The sequence below is a fragment of the Schistocerca serialis genome, unplaced genomic scaffold, assembly GCF_023864345.2.
Source record: "Schistocerca serialis cubense isolate TAMUIC-IGC-003099 unplaced genomic scaffold, iqSchSeri2.2 HiC_scaffold_1107, whole genome shotgun sequence".
NCBI lineage: Eukaryota > Metazoa > Arthropoda > Insecta > Orthoptera > Acrididae > Schistocerca > Schistocerca serialis.
The window spans coordinates 1-19,864 of record NW_026047301.1 but is presented as its reverse complement, the minus strand read 5'-3'; the positions used below and the strand labels follow the sequence as shown (position 1 = coordinate 19,864).

At 51.6% G+C, this 19,864-nt stretch overlaps 14 non-coding genes across 14 annotated transcripts; all 14 read right to left on the bottom strand.

Annotated features, from left to right (window-relative positions):
- Positions 1-1,251: 1,251 nt before the first annotated feature.
- On the bottom strand, positions 1,252-1,371 carry LOC126431677 (5S ribosomal RNA). Its single transcript, XR_007577706.1, has one exon. It is a non-coding gene; the product is annotated as a 5S ribosomal RNA (ribosomal RNA).
- A 1,272-nt stretch (positions 1,372-2,643) lies between these two features.
- Positions 2,644-2,762, bottom strand: LOC126431675 (5S ribosomal RNA). Its single transcript, XR_007577704.1, has one exon. It is a non-coding gene; the product is annotated as a 5S ribosomal RNA (ribosomal RNA).
- Positions 2,763-4,058: 1,296 nt separating this feature from the next.
- Positions 4,059-4,176, bottom strand: LOC126431678 (5S ribosomal RNA). The gene has a single exon (XR_007577707.1). It is a non-coding gene; the product is annotated as a 5S ribosomal RNA (ribosomal RNA).
- Positions 4,177-5,426: 1,250 nt separating this feature from the next.
- LOC126431679 (5S ribosomal RNA) lies at positions 5,427-5,544 on the bottom strand. The gene has a single exon (XR_007577708.1). It is a non-coding gene; the product is annotated as a 5S ribosomal RNA (ribosomal RNA).
- Positions 5,545-6,796: 1,252 nt separating this feature from the next.
- On the bottom strand, positions 6,797-6,916 carry LOC126431676 (5S ribosomal RNA). The gene has a single exon (XR_007577705.1). It is a non-coding gene; the product is annotated as a 5S ribosomal RNA (ribosomal RNA).
- A 1,249-nt stretch (positions 6,917-8,165) lies between these two features.
- On the bottom strand, positions 8,166-8,284 carry LOC126431674 (5S ribosomal RNA). Its single transcript, XR_007577703.1, has one exon. It is a non-coding gene; the product is annotated as a 5S ribosomal RNA (ribosomal RNA).
- Positions 8,285-9,545: 1,261 nt separating this feature from the next.
- Positions 9,546-9,664, bottom strand: LOC126431673 (5S ribosomal RNA). The gene has a single exon (XR_007577702.1). It is a non-coding gene; the product is annotated as a 5S ribosomal RNA (ribosomal RNA).
- Positions 9,665-10,926: 1,262 nt separating this feature from the next.
- Positions 10,927-11,045, bottom strand: LOC126431672 (5S ribosomal RNA). Its single transcript, XR_007577701.1, has one exon. It is a non-coding gene; the product is annotated as a 5S ribosomal RNA (ribosomal RNA).
- Positions 11,046-12,305: 1,260 nt separating this feature from the next.
- Positions 12,306-12,424, bottom strand: LOC126431671 (5S ribosomal RNA). The gene has a single exon (XR_007577700.1). It is a non-coding gene; the product is annotated as a 5S ribosomal RNA (ribosomal RNA).
- Positions 12,425-13,683: 1,259 nt separating this feature from the next.
- LOC126431685 (5S ribosomal RNA) lies at positions 13,684-13,802 on the bottom strand. The gene has a single exon (XR_007577712.1). It is a non-coding gene; the product is annotated as a 5S ribosomal RNA (ribosomal RNA).
- A 1,261-nt stretch (positions 13,803-15,063) lies between these two features.
- LOC126431684 (5S ribosomal RNA) lies at positions 15,064-15,182 on the bottom strand. Its single transcript, XR_007577711.1, has one exon. It is a non-coding gene; the product is annotated as a 5S ribosomal RNA (ribosomal RNA).
- A 1,258-nt stretch (positions 15,183-16,440) lies between these two features.
- Positions 16,441-16,559, bottom strand: LOC126431683 (5S ribosomal RNA). The gene has a single exon (XR_007577710.1). It is a non-coding gene; the product is annotated as a 5S ribosomal RNA (ribosomal RNA).
- A 1,260-nt stretch (positions 16,560-17,819) lies between these two features.
- LOC126431682 (5S ribosomal RNA) lies at positions 17,820-17,938 on the bottom strand. The gene has a single exon (XR_007577709.1). It is a non-coding gene; the product is annotated as a 5S ribosomal RNA (ribosomal RNA).
- A 1,261-nt stretch (positions 17,939-19,199) lies between these two features.
- LOC126431670 (5S ribosomal RNA) lies at positions 19,200-19,318 on the bottom strand. The gene has a single exon (XR_007577699.1). It is a non-coding gene; the product is annotated as a 5S ribosomal RNA (ribosomal RNA).
- Between the last annotated feature and the right edge of the window lie 546 nt (positions 19,319-19,864).

Genomic DNA, 19,864 nt, shown 5'->3' with positions numbered 1-19,864 from the left:
TGGCCGTTGGCGTCCTTATAATGTGGCCGCACGGCGGAGGAAGCCTTCGCCCCTTCTCCCAACACACGCAATCGCCGTTTTCCGTGGCACATTTGACGCAAAGCACGTCCTTCCACCGCCACCTCGTTGCACCGCCTGTCATTCGTTTGGTGCGTGCCGCCTCCGACACTCGCGGGAGACGCACCTTGTTCTTGTTATCCGGCGCAGGGGCCGGGCGTCGGGGGTGACTGCGCGGGGTGTGGCAGTGTCCTGCTGGACCGGCGGAAGCTTTCTCACCTGGCTGACACGCGCCGCGCTTCCAGATATTTGCGTAATTTGCGCGTTGCATCCTCGCCTGTCGTGTCCCCTCCCCTTCCGTCCCGACTTGTCCCGACTTTGCTCGACTGCCGCTCGCTGCCGCTCGGGTCGCGCTCCATATGACCGCACAAGCACGAGAAACATCTGCGAGATGGGCGCGGGCCGAACCGGCGTGTCCGAGACGCCGTGTGCGGCCGTTCGGAGCTACTAGAGTAGAGCAGCGCTGCGCTGCGCTGGAAAGGTGCGAAAACACGGACAGAGGACACAGGAGGTTCAACAAAGCATCCATCTCCTCTAGAGGCGAAAGAGAAATTTTTGTTTACAAATTTGCAGATGTGCACTGCTACAAAACAATATGCCCTGACGTATTTCACAACATTTCTGTCGTTTCATACTGTTTCGTTATTTGCAGACACACTTTGCTAATCTTCCTTGGCACACTCTTCTTCAAACGGAGTTCCTTAATATCGCATCTTACGATAGTTTAAAATCAGTATGGAAGCATCTTTGTCACACGAGAAAGCTGGCAGGGGGTAGCGACAAAAGAGCAAAAAATGAAGACAGCCAGAGTTCCCAGGCGGTCGCCGATCCGAATACTAACGTTGTTGCTTATCTTCGGTGATCGGACGAGAACGGCTGTTTTTTTTTTTTTTTTTTTTTTTAATTTATCTATTTAGTTAGTTTTTCGAATTTAGCACTGCTACAAAACAGTTGGCTCTGACGCATTTCAAGGACACATCTGTCCGATTCGTAGTGTTTCGTTATTTCCAACGACTTCCTAGCACTCTTCCTCCGCGCATTCTTGCTCAAACTGAGTTCATTACTGCAATTTCGTGTCTTACGTTTAGTACAGTACTTTAAAATGCTTGTGGAAGCATCTTTGTCACACCTGAAAGTTAGTATGAAAAAGAGGGCTGGCAGGTGTAGCGACCCAAAAATTAAAAAATGACATAGAGCCAACAGCACCCGGTGTTCCCAGGCGGTCACCCCATCCAAGTACTAACCGGGCCCGATGTTGCTTAACTTCGGTGATCGGACGAGAACCGGTGTATTCAACATGGTATGGCCGTTGGCGTCCTTATAATGTGGCCGCACGGCGGAGGAAGCCTTCGCCCCTTCTCCCCAACACACGCAATCGCCGTTTTCCGTGGCACATTTGACGCAAAGCACGTCCTTCCACCGCCACGTGGGTGACACGCACAACACAGCTGCTCGTTGCACCGCCTGTCATTCGTTTGGTGCGTGCCGCCTCCGACACTCGCGGGAGGACGCACCTTGTTCTTGTTATCCGGCGCAGGGGCCGGGCGTCGGGGGGTGACTGCGCGGGGTGTGGCAGTGTCCTGCTGGACCGGCGGAAGCTTTCTCACCTGGCTGACACGCGCCGCGCTTCCAGATATTTGCGTAATTTGCGCGTTGCATCCTCGCCTGTCGTGTCCCCTCCCCTTCCGTCCCGACTTTGTCCCGACTTTGCTCGACTGCCGCTCGCTGCCGCTCGGGTCGCGCTCCATATGACCGCACAAGCACGAGAAACATCTGCGAGATGGGCGCGGGCCGAACCGGCGTGTCCGAGACGCCGTGTGCGGGCCGTTCGGAGCTACTAGAGTAGAGCAGCGCTGCGCTGCGCTGGAAAGGTGCGGAAAACACGGACAGAGGACACAGGAGGTTCAACAAAGCATCCATCTCCTCTAGAGGCGAAAGAGAAATTTTTGTTTACAAATTTGCAGATGTGCACTGCTACAAAACAATATGCCCTGACGTATTTCACAACATTTCTGTCGTTTCATACTGTTTCGTTATTTGCAGACACACTTTGCTAATCTTCCTTGGCACACTCTTCTTCAAACGGAGTTCCTTAATATCGCATCTTACGATAGTTTAAAATCAGTATGGAAGCATCTTTGTCACACGAGAAAGCTGGCAGGGGGTAGCGACAAAAGAGCAAAAAATGAAGACAGCCAGAGTTCCCAGGCGGTCGCCGATCCGAATACTAACGTTGTTGCTTATCTTCGGTGATCGGACGAGAACGGCTGTTTTTTTTTTTTTTTTTTTTTTTAATTTATCTATTTAGTTAGTTTTTTCGAATTTAGCACTGCTACAAAACAGTTGGCTCTGACGCATTTCAAGGACACATCTGTCGATTCGTAGTGTTTCGTTATTTCCAACGACTTCCTAGCACTCTTCCTCCGCGCATTCTTGCTCAAACTGAGTTCATTACTGCAATTTCGTGTCTTACGTTTAGTACAGTACTTTAAAATGCTTGTGGAAGCATCTTTGTCACACCTGAAAGTTAGTATGAAAAAGAGGGGCTGGCAGGTGTAGCGACCCAAAAATTAAAAAATGACATAGAGCCAACAGCACCCGGTGTTCCCAGGCGGTCACCCATCCAAGTACTAACCGGGCCCGATGTTGCTTAACTTCGGTGATCGGACGAGAACCGGTGTATTCAACATGGTATGGCCGTTGGCGTCCTTATAATGTGGCCGCACGGCGGAGGAAGCCTTCGCCCCTTCTCCCAACACACGCAATCGCCGTTTTCCGTGGCACATTTGACGCAAAGCACGTCCCTTCCACCGCCACGTGGGTGACACGCACAACACAGCTGCTCGTTGCACCGCCTGTCATTCGTTTGGTGCGTGCCGCCTCCGACACTCGCGGGAGACGCACCTTGTTCTTGTTATCCGGCGCAGGGCCGGGCGTCGGGGTGTGACTGCGCGGGGGTGTGGCAGTGTCCCTGCTGGACCGGCGGAAGCTTTCTCACCTGGCTGACACGCGCCGCGCTTCCAGATATTTGCGTAATTTGCGCGTTGCATCCTCGCCTGTCGTGTCCCCTCCCCTTCCGTCCCGACTTGTCCCGACTTTGCTCGACTGCCGCTCGCTGCCGCTCGGGTCGCGCTCCATATGACCGCACAAGCACGAGAAACATCTGCGAGATGGGCGCGGGCCGAACCGGCGTGTCCGAGACGCCGTGTGCGGCCGTTCGGAGCTACTAGAGTAGAGCAGCGCTGCGCTGCGCTGGAAAGGTGCGAAAACACGGACAGAGGACACAGGAGGTTCAACAAAGCATCCATCTCCTCTAGAGGCGAAAGAGAAATTTTTGTTTACAAATTTGCAGATGTGCACTGCTACAAAACAATATGCCCTGACGTATTTCACAACATTTCTGTCGTTTCATACTGTTTTCGTTATTTGCAGACACACTTTGCTAATCTTCCTTGGCACACTCTTCAGACACACTTTGCTAATCTTCCTTGGCACACTCTTCTTCAAACGGAGTTCCTTAATATCGCATCTTACGATAGTTTAAAATCAGTATGGAAGCATCTTTGTCACTCGAGAAAGCTGCAGGGGGTAGCGACAAAAGAGCAAAAAATGAAGACAGCCAGAGTTCCCAGGCGGTCGCCGATCCGAATACTAACGTTGTTGCTTATCTTCGGTTGATCGGACGAGAACGGCTGTTTTTTTTTTTTTTTTTTAATTTATCTATTTAGTTAGTTTTTCGAATTAGCACTGCTACAAAACAGTTGGCTCTGACGCATTTCAAGGACACATCTGTCGATTCGTAGTGTTCGTTATTTCCAACGACTTCCTAGCACTCTTCCTCCGCGCATTCTTGCTCAAACTGAGTTCATTACTGCAATTTCGTGTCTTACGTTTAGTACAGTACTTTAAAATGCTTGTGGAAGCATCTTGTCACACCTGAAAGTTAGTATGAAAAGAGGGCTGTGCAGGTGTAGCGACCCAAAAATTAAAAAATGACATAGAGCCAACAGCACCCGGTGTTCCCAGGCGGTCACCCATCCAAGTACTAACCGGGCCCGATGTTGCTTAACTTCGGTGATCGGACGAGAACCGTGTATTCAACATGGTATGGCCGTTGGCGTCCCTTATAATGTGGCCGCACGGCGGAGGAAGCCTCGCCCCTTCTCCAACACACGCAATCGCCGTTTTCCGTGGCACATTTGACGCAAAGCACGTCCTTCCACCGCCACGTGGGTGACACGCACAACACAGCTGCTCGTTGCACCGCCTGTCATTCGTTTGGTGCGTGCCGCCTCCGACACTCGCGGGAGACGCACCTTGTTCTTGTTATCCGGCGCAGGGCCGGGCGTCGGGGGTGACTGCGCGGGGTGTGGCAGTGTCCTGCTGGACCGACGGAAGCTTTCTCACCTGGCTGACACGCGCCGCGCTTCCAGATATTTGCGTAATTTGCGCGTTGCATCCTCGCCTGTCGTGTCCCCTCCCCTTCCGTCCCGACTTGTCCCGACTTTGCTCGACTGCCGCTCGGGGTCGCGCTCCATATGACCGCACAAGCACGAGAAACATCTGCGAGATGGGCGCGGGCCGAACCGGCGTGTCCGAGACGCCGTGTGCGGCCGTTCGGGAGCTACTAGAGTAGAGCAGCGCTGCGCTGCGCTGGAAAGGTGCGAAACACGGACAGAGGACACAGGAGGTTCAACAAAGCATCCATCTCCTCTAGAGGCGAAAGAGAAATTTTTGTTTACAAATTTGCAGATGTGCACTGCTACAAACAATATGCCCTGACGTATTTCACAACATTTCTGTCGTTTCATACTGTTTCGTTATTTGCAGACACACTTTGCTAATCTTCCTTGGCACACTCTTCTTCAAACGGAGTTCCTTAATATCGCATCTTACGATAGTTTAAAATCAGTATGGAAGCATCTTTGTCACACGAGAAAGCTGGCAGGGGTAGCGACAAAAGAGCAAAAAATGAAGACAGCCAGAGTTCCCAGGCGGTCGCCGATCCGAATACTAACGTTGTTGCTTATCTTCGGTGATCGGACGAGAACGGCTGTTTTTTTTTTTTTTTTTTTTTAATTTATCTATTTAGTTAGTTTTTCGAATTTAGCACTGCTACAAAACAGTTGGCTCTGACGCATTTCAAGGACACATCTGTCGATTCGTAGTGTTTCGTTATTTCCAACGACTTTCCTAGCACTCTTCCTCCGCGCATTCTTGCTCAAACTGAGTTCATTACTGCAATTTCGTGTCTTACGTTTAGTACAGTACTTTAAAATGCTTGTGGAAGCATCTTTGTCACACCTGAAAGTTAGTATGAAAAAGAGGGCTGGCAGGTGTAGCGACCCAAAAATTAAAAAATGACATAGAGCCAACAGCACCCGGTGTTCCAGGCGGTCACCCATCCAAGTACTAACCGGGCCCGATGTTGCTTAACTTCGGTGATCGGACGAGAACCGGTGTATTCAACATGGTATGGCCGTTGGCGTCCTTATAATGTGGCCGCACGGCGGAGGAAGCCTTCGCCCCTTCTCCCAACACACGCAATCGCCGTTTTCCGTGGCACATTTGACGCAAAGCACGTCCTTCCACCGCCACGTGGGTGACACGCACAACACAGCTGCTCGTTGCACCGCCTGTCATTCGTTTGGTGCGTGCCGCCTCCGACACTCGCGGGAGACGCACCTTGTTCTTGTTATCCGGCGCAGGGCCGGGCGTCGGGGGTGACTGCGCGGGGTGTGGCAGTGTCCTGCTGGACCGACGGAAGCTTTCTCACCTGGCTGACACGCGCCGCGCTTCCAGATATTTGCGTAATTTGCGCGTTGCATCCTCGCCTGTCGTGTCCCCTCCCCTTCCGTCCCGACTTGTCCCGACTTTGCTCGACTGCCGCTCGGGTCGCGCTCCATATGACCGCACAAGCACGAGAAACATCTGCGAGATGGGCGCGGGCCCGAACCGGCGTGTCCGAGACGCCGTGTGCGGCCGTTCGGAGCTACTAGAGTAGAGCAGCGCTGCGCTGCGCTGGAAAGGTGCGAAAACACGGACAGAGGACACAGGAGGTTCAACAAAGCATCCATCTCCTCTAGAGGCGAAAGAGAAATTTTTGTTTACAAATTTGCAGATGTGCACTGCCTACAAAACAATATGCCCTGACGTATTTCACAACATTTCTGTCGTTTCATACTGTTTCGTTATTTGCAGACACACTTTGCTAATCTTCCTTGGCACACTCTTCTTCAAACGGAGTTCCTTAATATCGCATCTTACGATAGTTTAAAATCAGTATGGAAGCATCTTTGTCACACGAGAAAGCTGGCAGGGGTAGCGACAAAAGAGCAAAAAATGAAGACAGCCAGAGTTCCCAGGCGGTCGCCGATCCGAATACTAACGTTGTTGCTTATCTTCGGTGATCGGACGAGAACGGCTGTTTTTTTTTTTTTTTTTTTTTAATTTATCTATTTAGTTAGTTTTTCGAATTTAGCACTGCTACAAAACAGTTGGCTCTGACGCATTTCAAGGACACATCTGTCGATTCGTAGTGTTTCGTTATTTCCAACGACTTCCTAGCACTCTTCCTCCGCGCATTCTTGCTCAAACTGAGTTCATTACTGCAATTTCGTGTCTTACGTTTAGTACAGTACTTTAAAATGCTTGTGGAAGCATCTTTGTCACACCTGAAAGTTAGTATGAAAAAGAGGGCTGGCAGGTGTAGCGACCCAAAAATTAAAAATGACATAGGAGCCAACAGTCACCCGGTGTTCCCAGGCGGTCACCCATCCAAGTACTAACCGGGCCCGATGTTGCTTAACTTCGGTGATCGGACGAGAACCGGTGTATTCAACATGGTATGGCCGTTGGCGTCCTTATAATGTGGCCGCACGGCGGAGGAAGCCTTCGCCCCTTCTCCCAACACACGCAATCGCCGTTTTCCGTGGCACATTTGACGCAAAGCACGTCCTTCCACCGCCACGTGGGTGACACGCACAACACAGCTGCTCGTTGCACCGCCTGTCATTCGTTTGGTGCGTGCCGCCTCCGACACTCGCGGGAGACGCACCTTGTTCTTGTTATCCGGCGCAGGGCCGGGCGTCGGGGGTGACTGCGCGGGGTGTGGCAGTGTCCTGCTGGACCGACGGAAGCTTTCTCACCTGGCTGACACGCGCCGCGCTTCCAGATATTTGCGTAATTTGCGCGTTGCATCCTCGCCTGTCGTGTCCCCCTCCCCTTCCGTCCCGACTTGTCCCGACTTTGCTCGACTGCCGCTCGCTGCCGCTCGGGTCGCGCTCCATATGACCGCACAAGCACGAGAAACATCTGCGAGATGGGCGCGGGCCGAACCGGCGTGTCCGAGACGCCGTGTGCGGCCGTTCGGAGCTACTAGAGTAGAGCAGCGCTGCGCTGCGCTGGAAAGGTGCGAAAACACGGACAGAGGACACAGGAGGTTCAACAAAGCATCCATCTCCTCTAGAGGCGAAAGAGAAATTTTGTTTACAAATTTGCAGATGTGCACTGCTACAAAACAATATGCCCTGACGTATTTCACAACATTTCTGTCGTTTCATACTGTTTCGTTATTTGCAGACACACTTTGCTAATCTTCCTTGGCACACTCTTCTTCAAACGGAGTTCCTTAATATCGCATCTTACGATAGTTTAAAATCAGTATGGAAGCATCTTTGTCACACGAGAAAGCTGGCAGGGGTAGCGACAAAAGAGCAAAAAATAGAGTTCCCAGGCGGTCGCCGATCCGAATACTAACGTTGTTGCTTATCTTCGGTGATCGGACGAGAACGGCTGTTTTTTTTTTTTTTTTTTTTAATTTATCTATTTAGTTAGTTTTTCGAATTTAGCACTGCTACAAAACAGTTGGCTCTGACGCATTTCAAGGACACATCTGTCGATTCGTAGTGTTTCGTTATTTCCAACGACTTCCTAGCACTCTTCCTCCGCGCATTCTTGCTCAAACTGAGTTCATTACTGCAATTTCGTGTCTTACGTTTAGTACAGTACTTTAAAATGCTTGTGGAAGCATCTTTGTCACACCTGAAAGTTAGTATGAAAAAGAGGGCTGGCAGGTGTAGCGACCCAAAAATTAAAAAATGACATAGAGCCAACAGCACCCGGTGTTCCCAGGCGGTCACCCATCCAAGTACTAACCGGGCCCGATGTTGCTTAACTTCGGTGATCGGACGAGAACCGGTGTATTCAACATGGTATGGCCGTTGGCGTCCTTATAATGTGGCCGCACGGCGGAGGAAGCCTTCGCCCCTTCTCCCAACACACGCAATCGCCGTTTTCCGTGGCACATTTGACGCAAAGCACGTCCTTCCACCGCCACGTGGGTGACACGCACAACACAGCTGCTCGTTGCACCGCCTGTCATTCGTTTGGTGCGTGCCGCCTCCGACACTCGCGGGAGACGCACCTTGTTCTTGTTATCCGGCGCAGGGCCGGGCGTCGGGGGTGACTGCGCGGGGTGTGGCAGTGTCCTGCTGGACCGGCGGAAGCTTTCTCACCTGGCTGACACGCGCCGCGCTTCCAGATATTTGCGTAATTTGCGCGTTGCATCCTCGCCTGTCGTGTCCCCTCCCCTTCCGTCCCGACTTGTCCCGACTTTGCTCGACTGCCGCTCGCTGCCGCTCGGGTCGCGCTCCATATGACCGCACAAGCACGAGAAACATCTGCGAGATGGGCGCGGGCCGAACCGGCGTGTCCGAGACGCCGTGTGCGGCCGTTCGGAGCTACTAGAGTAGAGCAGCGCTGCGCTGCGCTGGAAAGGTGCGAAAACACGGACAGAGGACACAGGAGGTTCAACAAAGCATCCATCTCCTCTAGAGGCGAAAGAGAAATTTTTGTTTACAAATTTGCAGATGTGCACTGCTACAAAACAATATGCCCTGACGTATTTCACAACATTTCTGTCGTTTCATACTGTTTCGTTATTTGCAGACACACTTTGCTAATCTTCCTTGGCACACTCTTCTTCAAACGGAGTTCCTTAATATCGCATCTTACGATAGTTTAAAATCAGTATGGAAGCATCTTTGTCACACGAGAAAGCTGGCAGGGGTAGCGACAAAAGAGCAAAAAATGAAGACAGCCAGAGTTCCCAGGCGGTCGCCGATCCGAATACTAACGTTGTTGCTTATCTTCGGTGATCGGACGAGAACGGCTGTTTTTTTTTTTTTTTTTTTTTTAATTTATCTATTTAGTTAGTTTTTCGAATTTAGCACTGCTACAAAACAGTTGGCTCTGACGCATTTCAAGGACACATCTGTCGATTCGTAGTGTTTCGTTATTTCCAACGACTTCCTAGCACTCTTCCTCCGCGCATTCTTGCTCAAACTGAGTTCATTACTGCAATTTCGTGTCTTACGTTTAGTACAGTACTTTAAAATGCTTGTGGAAGCATCTTTGTCACACCTGAAAGTTAGTATGAAAAAGAGGGCTGGCAGGTGTAGCGACCCAAAAATTAAAAAATGACATAGAGCCAACAGCACCCGGTGTTCCCAGGCGGTCACCCATCCAAGTACTAACCGGGCCCGATGTTGCTTAACTTCGGTGATCGGACGAGAACCGGTGTATTCAACATGGTATGGCCGTTGGCGTCCTTATAATGTGGCCGCACGGCGGAGGAAGCCTTCGCCCCTTCTCCCAACACACGCAATCGCCGTTTTCCGTGGCACATTTGACGCAAAGCACGTCCTTCCACCGCCACGTGGGTGACACGCACAACACAGCTGCTCGTTGCACCGCCTGTCATTCGTTTGGTGCGTGCCGCCTCCGACACTCGCGGGAGACGCACCTTGTTCTTGTTATCCGGCGCAGGGCCGGGCGTCGGGGGTGACTGCGCGGGGTGTGTGGCAGTGTCCTGCTGGACCGGCGGAAGCTTTCTCACCTGGCTGACACGCGCCGCGCTTCCAGATATTTGCGTAATTTGCGCGTTGCATCCTCGCCTGTCGTGTCCCCTCCCCTTCCGTCCCGACTTGTCCCGACTTTGCTCGACTGCCGCTCGCTGCCGCTCGGGTCGCGCTCCATATGACCGCACAAGCACGAGAAACATCTGCGAGATGGGCGCGGGCCGAACCGGCGTGTCCGAGACGCCGTGTGCGGCCGTTCGGAGCTACTAGAGTAGAGCAGCGCTGCGCTGCGCTGGAAAGGTGCGAAAACACGGACAGAGGACACAGGAGGTTCAACAAAGCATCCATCTCCTCTAGAGGCGAAAGAGAAATTTTTGTTTACAAATTTGCAGATGTGCACTGCTACAAAACAATATGCCCTGACGTATTTCACAACATTTCTGTCGTTTCATACTGTTTCGTTATTTGCAGACACACTTTGCTAATCTTCCTTGGCACACTCTTCTTCAAACGGAGTTCCTTAATATCGCATCTTACGATAGTTTAAAATCAGTATGGAAGCATCTTTGTCACACGAGAAAGCTGGCAGGGGTAGCGACAAAAGAGCAAAAAATGAAGACAGCCAGAGTTCCCAGGCGGTCGCCGATCCGAATACTAACGTTGTTGCTTATCTTCGGTGATCGGACGAGAACGGCTGTTTTTTTTTTTTTTTTTTTTTAATTTATCTATTTAGTTAGTTTTTCGAATTTAGCACTGCTACAAAACAGTTGGCTCTGACGCATTTCAAGGACACATCTGTCGATTCGTAGTGTTTCGTTATTTCCAACGACTTCCTAGCACTCTTCCTCCGCGCATTCTTGCTCAAACTGAGTTCATTACTGCAATTTCGTGTCTTACGTTTAGTACAGTACTTTAAAATGCTTGTGGAAGCATCTTTGTCACACCTGAAAGTTAGTATGAAAAAGAGGGCTGGCAGGTGTAGCGACCCAAAAATTAAAAAATGACATAGAGCCAACAGCACCCGGTGTTCCCAGGCGGTCACCCATCCAAGTACTAACCGGGCCCGATGTTGCTTAACTTCGGTGATCGGACGAGAACCGGTGTATTCAACATGGTATGGCCGTTGGCGTCCTTATAATGTGGCCGCACGGCGGAGGAAGCCTTCGCCCCTTCTCCCAACACACGCAATCGCCGTTTTCCGTGGCACATTTGACGCAAAGCACGTCCTTCCACCGCCACGTGGGTGACACGCACAACACAGCTGCTCGTTGCACCGCCTGTCATTCGTTTGGTGCGTGCCGCCTCCGACACTCGCGGGAGACGCACCTTGTTCTTGTTATCCGGCGCAGGGCCGGGCGTCGGGGGTGACTGCGCGGGGTGTGGCAGTGTCCTGCTGGACCGGCGGAAGCTTTCTCACCTGGCTGACACGCGCCGCGCTTCCAGATATTTGCGTAATTTGCGCGTTGCATCCTCGCCTGTCGTGTCCCCTCCCCTTCCGTCCCGACTTGTCCCGACTTTGCTCGACTGCCGCTCGCTGCCGCTCGGGTCGCGCTCCATATGACCGCACAAGCACGAGAAACATCTGCGAGATGGGCGCGGGCCGAACCGGCGTGTCCGAGACGCCGTGTGCGGCCGTTCGGAGCTACTAGAGTAGAGCAGCGCTGCGCTGCGCTGGAAAGGTGCGAAAACACGGACAGAGGACACAGGAGGTTCAACAAAGCATCCATCTCCTCTAGAGGCGAAAGAGAAATTTTTGTTTACAAATTTGCAGATGTGCACTGCTACAAAACAATATGCCCTGACGTATTTCACAACATTTCTGTCGTTTCATACTGTTTCGTTATTTGCAGACACACTTTGCTAATCTTCCTTGGCACACTCTTCTTCAAACGGAGTTCCTTAATATCGCATCTTACGATAGTTTAAAATCAGTATGGAAGCATCTTTGTCACACGAGAAAGCTGGCAGGGGTAGCGACAAAAGAGCAAAAAATGAAGACAGCCAGAGTTCCCAGGCGGTCGCCGATCCGAATACTAACGTTGTTGCTTATCTTCGGTGATCGGACGAGAACGGCTGTTTTTTTTTTTTTTTTTTTTTAATTTATCTATTTAGTTAGTTTTTCGAATTTAGCACTGCTACAAAACAGTTGGCTCTGACGCATTTCAAGGACACATCTGTCGATTCGTAGTGTTTCGTTATTTCCAACGACTTCCTAGCACTCTTCCTCCGCGCATTCTTGCTCAAACTGAGTTCATTACTGCAATTTCGTGTCTTACGTTTAGTACAGTACTTTAAAATGCTTGTGGAAGCATCTTTGTCACACCTGAAAGTTAGTATGAAAAAGAGGGCTGGCAGGTGTAGCGACCCAAAAATTAAAAAATGACATAGAGCCAACAGCACCCGGTGTTCCCAGGCGGTCACCCATCCAAGTACTAACCGGGCCCGATGTTGCTTAACTTCGGTGATCGGACGAGAACCGGTGTATTCAACATGGTATGGCCGTTGGCGTCCTTATAATGTGGCCGCACGGCGGAGGAAGCCTTCGCCCCTTCTCCCAACACACGCAATCGCCGTTTTCCGTGGCACATTTGACGCAAAGCACGTCCTTCCACCGCCACGTGGGTGACACGCACAACACAGCTGCTCGTTGCACCGCCTGTCATTCGTTTGGTGCGTGCCGCCTCCGACACTCGCGGGAGACGCACCTTGTTCTTGTTATCCGGCGCAGGGCCGGGCGTCGGGGGTGACTGCGCGGGGTGTGGCAGTGTCCTGCTGGACCGGCGGAAGCTTTCTCACCTGGCTGACACGCGCCGCGCTTCCAGATATTTGCGTAATTTGCGCGTTGCATCCTCGCCTGTCGTGTCCCCTCCCCTTCCGTCCCGACTTGTCCCGACTTTGCTCGACTGCCGCTCGCTGCCGCTCGGGTCGCGCTCCATATGACCGCACAAGCACGAGAAACATCTGCGAGATGGCGCGGGCCGAACCGGCGTGTCCGAGACGCCGTGTGCGGCCGTTCGGAGCTACTAGAGTAGAGCAGCGCTGCGCTGCGCTGGAAAGGTGCGAAAACACGGACAGAGGACACAGGAGGTTCAACAAAGCATCCATCTCCTCTAGAGGCGAAAGAGAAATTTTTGTTTACAAATTTGCAGATGTGCACTGCTACAAAACAATATGCCCTGACGTATTTCACAACATTTCTGTCGTTTCATACTGTTTCGTTATTTGCAGACACACTTTGCTAATCTTCCTTGGCACACTCTTCTTCAAACGGAGTTCCTTAATATCGCATCTTACGATAGTTTAAAATCAGTATGGAAGCATCTTTGTCACACGAGAAAGCTGGCAGGGGTAGCGACAAAAGAGCAAAAAATGAAGACAGCCAGAGTTCCCAGGCGGTCGCCGATCCGAATACTAACGTTGTTGCTTATCTTCGGTGATCGGACGAGAACGGCTGTTTTTTTTTTTTTTTTTTTTTAATTTATCTATTTAGTTAGTTTTTCGAATTTAGCACTGCTACAAAACAGTTGGCTCTGACGCATTTCAAGGACACATCTGTCGATTCGTAGTGTTTCGTTATTTCCAACGACTTCCTAGCACTCTTCCTCCGCGCATTCTTGCTCAAACTGAGTTCATTACTGCAATTTCGTGTCTTACGTTTAGTACAGTACTTTAAAATGCTTGTGGAAGCATCTTTGTCACACCTGAAAGTTAGTATGAAAAAGAGGGCTGGCAGGTGTAGCGACCCAAAAATTAAAAAATGACATAGAGCCAACAGCACCCGGTGTTCCCAGGCGGTCACCCATCCAAGTACTAACCGGGCCCGATGTTGCTTAACTTCGGTGATCGGACGAGAACCGGTGTATTCAACATGGTATGGCCGTTGGCGTCCTTATAATGTGGCCGCACGGCGGAGGAAGCCTTCGCCCCTTCTCCCAACACACGCAATCGCCGTTTTCCGTGGCACATTTGACGCAAAGCACGTCCTTCCACCGCCACGTGGGTGACACGCACAACACAGCTGCTCGTTGCACCGCCTGTCATTCGTTTGGTGCGTGCCGCCTCCGACACTCGCGGGAGACGCACCTTGTTCTTGTTATCCGGCGCAGGGCCGGGCGTCGGGGGTGACTGCGCGGGGTGTGGCAGTGTCCTGCTGGACCGGCGGAAGCTTTCTCACCTGGCTGACACGCGCCGCGCTTCCAGATATTTGCGTAATTTGCGCGTTGCATCCTCGCCTGTCGTGTCCCCTCCCCTTCCGTCCCGACTTGTCCCGACTTTGCTCGACTGCCGCTCGCTGCCGCTCGGGTCGCGCTCCATATGACCGCACAAGCACGAGAAACATCTGCGAGATGGGCGCGGGCCGAACCGGCGTGTCCGAGACGCCGTGTGCGGCCGTTCGGAGCTACTAGAGTAGAGCAGCGCTGCGCTGCGCTGGAAAGGTGCGAAAACACGGACAGAGGACACAGGAGGTTCAACAAAGCATCCATCTCCTCTAGAGGCGAAAGAGAAATTTTTGTTTACAAATTTGCAGATGTGCACTGCTACAAAACAATATGCCCTGACGTATTTCACAACATTTCTGTCGTTTCATACTGTTTCGTTATTTGCAGACACACTTTGCTAATCTTCCTTGGCACACTCTTCTTCAAACGGAGTTCCTTAATATCGCATCTTACGATAGTTTAAAATCAGTATGGAAGCATCTTTGTCACACGAGAAAGCTGGCAGGGGTAGCGACAAAAGAGCAAAAAATGAAGACAGCCAGAGTTCCCAGGCGGTCGCCGATCCGAATACTAACGTTGTTGCTTATCTTCGGTGATCGGACGAGAACGGCTGTTTTTTTTTTTTTTTTTTTTTTAATTTATCTATTTAGTTAGTTTTTCGAATTTAGCACTGCTACAAAACAGTTGGCTCTGACGCATTTCAAGGACACATCTGTCGATTCGTAGTGTTTCGTTATTTCCAACGACTTCCTAGCACTCTTCCTCCGCGCATTCTTGCTCAAACTGAGTTCATTACTGCAATTTCGTGTCTTACGTTTAGTACAGTACTTTAAAATGCTTGTGGAAGCATCTTTGTCACACCTGAAAGTTAGTATGAAAAAGAGGGCTGGCAGGTGTAGCGACCCAAAAATTAAAAAATGACATAGAGCCAACAGCACCCGGTGTTCCCAGGCGGTCACCCATCCAAGTACTAACCGGGCCCGATGTTGCTTAACTTCGGTGATCGGACGAGAACCGGTGTATTCAACATGGTATGGCCGTTGGCGTCCTTATAATGTGGCCGCACGGCGGAGGAAGCCTTCGCCCCTTCTCCCAACACACGCAATCGCCGTTTTCCGTGGCACATTTGACGCAAAGCACGTCCTTCCACCGCCACGTGGGTGACACGCACAACACAGCTGCTCGTTGCACCGCCTGTCATTCGTTTGGTGCGTGCCGCCTCCGACACTCGCGGGAGACGCACCTTGTTCTTGTTATCCGGCGCAGGGCCGGGCGTCGGGGGTGACTGCGCGGGGTGTGGCAGTGTCCTGCTGGACCGGCGGAAGCTTTCTCACCTGGCTGACACGCGCCGCGCTTCCAGATATTTGCGTAATTTGCGCGTTGCATCCTCGCCTGTCGTGTCCCCTCCCCTTCCGTCCCGACTTGTCCCGACTTTGCTCGACTGCCGCTCGCTGCCGCTCGGGTCGCGCTCCATATGACCGCACAAGCACGAGAAACATCTGCGAGATGGGCGCGGCCGAACCGGCGTGTCCGAGACGCCGTGTGCGGCCGTTCGGAGCTACTAGAGTAGAGCAGCGCTGCGCTGCGCTGGAAAGGTGCGAAAACACGGACAGAGGACACAGGAGGTTCAACAAAGCATCCATCTCCTCTAGAGGCGAAAGAGAAATTTTTGTTTACAAATTTGCAGATGTGCACTGCTACAAAACAATATGCCCTGACGTATTTCACAACATTTCTGTCGTTTCATACTGTTTCGTTATTTGCAGACACACTTTGCTAATCTTCCTTGGCACACTCTTCTTCAAACGGAGTTCCTTAATATCGCATCTTACGATAGTTTAAAATCAGTATGGAAGCATCTTTGTCACACGAGAAAGCTGGCAGGGGTAGCGACAAAAGAGCAAAAAATGAAGACAGCCAGAGTTCCCAGGCGGTCGCCGATCCGAATACTAACGTTGTTGCTTATCTTCGTGATCGGACGAGAACGGCTGTTTTTTTTTTTTTTTTTTTTTAATTTATCTATTTAGTTAGTTTTTCGAATTTAGCACTGCTACAAAACAGTTGGCTCTGACGCATTTCAAGGACACATCTGTCGATTCGTAGTGTTTCGTTATTTCCAACGACTTCCTAGCACTCTTCCTCCGCGCATTCTTGCTCAAACTGAGTTCATTACTGCAATTTCGTGTCTTACGTTTAGTACAGTACTTTAAAATGCTTGTGGAAGCATCTTTGTCACACCTGAAAGTTAGTATGAAAAAGAGGGCTGGCAGGTGTAGCGACCCAAAAATTAAAAAATGACATAGAGCCAACAGCACCCGGTGTTCCCAGGCGGTCACCCATCCAAGTACTAACCGGGCCCGATGTTGCTTAACTTCGGTGATCGGACGAGAACCGGTGTATTCAACATGGTATGGCCGTTGGCGTCCTTATAATGTGGCCGCACGGCGGAGGAAGCCTTCGCCCCTTCTCCCAACACACGCAATCGCCGTTTTCCGTGGCACATTTGACGCAAAGCACGTCCTTCCACCGCCACGTGGGTGACACGCACAACACAGCTGCTCGTTGCACCGCCTGTCATTCGTTTGGTGCGTGCCGCCTCCGACACTCGCGGGAGACGCACCTTGTTCTTGTTATCCGGCGCAGGGCCGGGCGTCGGGGGTGACTGCGCGGGGTGTGGCAGTGTCCTGCTGGACCGGCGGAAGCTTTCTCACCTGGCTGACACGCGCCGCGCTTCCAGATATTTGCGTAATTTGCGCGTTGCATCCTCGCCTGTCGTGTCCCCTCCCCTTCCGTCCCGACTTGTCCCGACTTTGCTCGACTGCCGCTCGCTGCCGCTCGGGTCGCGCTCCATATGACCGCACAAGCACGAGAAACATCTGCGAGATGGGCGCGGGCCGAACCGGCGTGTCCGAGACGCCGTGTGCGGCCGTTCGGAGCTACTAGAGTAGAGCAGCGCTGCGCTGCGCTGGAAAGGTGCGAAAACACGGACAGAGGACACAGGAGGTTCAACAAAGCATCCATCTCCTCTAGAGGCGAAAGAGAAATTTTTGTTTACAAATTTGCAGATGTGCACTGCTACAAAACAATATGCCCTGACGTATTTCACAACATTTCTGTCGTTTCATACTGTTTCGTTATTTGCAGACACACTTTGCTAATCTTCCTTGGCACACTCTTCTTCAAACGGAGTTCCTTAATATCGCATCTTACGATAGTTTAAAATCAGTATGGAAGCATCTTTGTCACACGAGAAAGCTGGCAGGGGTAGCGACAAAAGAGCAAAAAATGAAGACAGCCAGAGTTCCCAGGCGGTCGCCGATCCGAATACTAACGTTGTTGCTTATCTTCGGTGATCGGACGAGAACGGCTGTTTTTTTTTTTTTTTTTTTTTAATTTATCTATTTAGTTAGTTTTTCGAATTTAGCACTGCTACAAAACAGTTGGCTCTGACGCATTTCAAGGACACATCTGTCGATTCGTAGTGTTTCGTTATTTCCAACGACTTCCTAGCACTCTTCCTCCGCGCATTCTTGCTCAAACTGAGTTCATTACTGCAATTTCGTGTCTTACGTTTAGTACAGTACTTTAAAATGCTTGTGGAAGCATCTTTGTCACACCTGAAAGTTAGTATGAAAAAGAGGGCTGGCAGGTGTAGCGACCCAAAAATTAAAAAATGACATAGAGCCAACAGCACCCGGTGTTCCCAGGCGGTCACCCATCCAAGTACTAACCGGGCCCGATGTTGCTTAACTTCGGTGATCGGACGAGAACCGGTGTATTCAACATGGTATGGCCGTTGGCGTCCTTATAATGTGGCCGCACGGCGGAGGAAGCCTTCGCCCCTTCTCCCAACACACGCAATCGCCGTTTTCCGTGGCACATTTGACGCAAAGCACGTCCTTCCACCGCCACGTGGGTGACACGCACAACACAGCTGCTCGTTGCACCGCCTGTCATTCGTTTGGTGCGTGCCGCCTCCGACACTCGCGGGAGACGCACCTTGTTCTTGTTATCCGGCGCAGGGCCGGGCGTCGGGGGTGACTGCGCGGGGTGTGGCAGTGTCCTGCTGGACCGGCGGAAGCTTTCTCACCTGGCTGACACGCGCCGCGCTTCCAGATATTTGCGTAATTTGCGCGTTGCATCCTCGCCTGTCGTGTCCCCTCCCCTTCCGTCCCGACTTGTCCCGACTTTGCTCGACTGCCGCTCGCTGCCGCTCGGGTCGCGCTCCATATGACCGCACAAGCACGAGAAACATCTGCGAGATGGGCGCGGGCCGAACCGGCGTGTCCGAGACGCCGTGTGCGGCCGTTCGGAGCTACTAGAGTAGAGCAGCGCTGCGCTGCGCTGGAAAGGTGCGAAAACACGGACAGAGGACACAGGAGGTTCAACAAAGCATCCATCTCCTCTAGAGGCGAAAGAGAAATTTTTGTTTACAAATTTGCAGATGTGCACTGCTACAAAACAATATGCCCTGACGTATTTCACAACATTTCTGTCGTTTCATACTGTTTCGTTATTTGCAGACACACTTTGCTAATCTTCCTTGGCACACTCTTCTTCAAACGGAGTTCCTTAATATCGCATCTTACGATAGTTTAAAATCAGTATGGAAGCATCTTTGTCACACGAGAAAGCTGGCAGGGGTAGCGACAAAAGAGCAAAAAATGAAGACAGCCAGAGTTCCCAGGCGGTCGCCGATCCGAATACTAACGTTGTTGCTTATCTTCGGTGATCGGACGAGAACGGCTGTTTTTTTTTTTTTTTTTTTTTTAATTTATCTATTTAGTTAGTTTTTCGAATTTAGCACTGCTACAAAACAGTTGGCTCTGACGCATTTCAAGGACACATCTGTCGATTCGTAGTGTTTCGTTATTTCCAACGACTTCCTAGCACTCTTCCTCCGCGCATTCTTGCTCAAACTGAGTTCATTACTGCAATTTCGTGTCTTACGTTTAGTACAGTACTTTAAAATGCTTGTGGAAGCATCTTTGTCACACCTGAAAGTTAGTATGAAAAAGAGGGCTGGCAGGTGTAGCGACCCAAAAATTAAAAAATGACATAGAGCCAACAGCACCCGGTGTTCCCAGGCGGTCACCCATCCAAGTACTAACCGGGCCCGATGTTGCTTAACTTCGGTGATCGGACGAGAACCGGTGTATTCAACATGGTATGGCCGTTGGCGTCCTTATAATGTGGCCGCACGGCGGAGGAAGCCTTCGCCCCTTCTCCCAACACACGCAATCGCCGTTTTCCGTGGCACATTTGACGCAAAGCACGTCCTTCCACCGCCACGTGGGTGACACGCACAACACAGCTGCTCGTTGCACCGCCTGTCATTCGTTTGGTGCGTGCCGCCTCCGACACTCGCGGGAGACGCACCTTGTTCTTGTTATCCGGCGCAGGGCCGGGCGTCGGGGGTGACTGCGCGGGGTGTGGCAGTGTCCTGCTGGACCGGCGGAAGCTTTCTCACCTGGCTGACACGCGCCGCGCTTCCAGATATTTGCGTAATTTGCGCGTTGCATCCTCGCCTGTCGTGTCCCCTCCCCTTCCGTCCCGACTTGTCCCGACTTTGCTCGACTGCCGCTCGCTGCCGCTCGGGTCGCGCTCCATATGACCGCACAAGCACGAGAAACATCTGCGAGATGGGCGCGGGCCGAACCGGCGTGTCCGAGACGCCGTGTGCGGCCGTTCGGAGCTACTAGAGTAGAGCAGCGCTGCGCTGCGCTG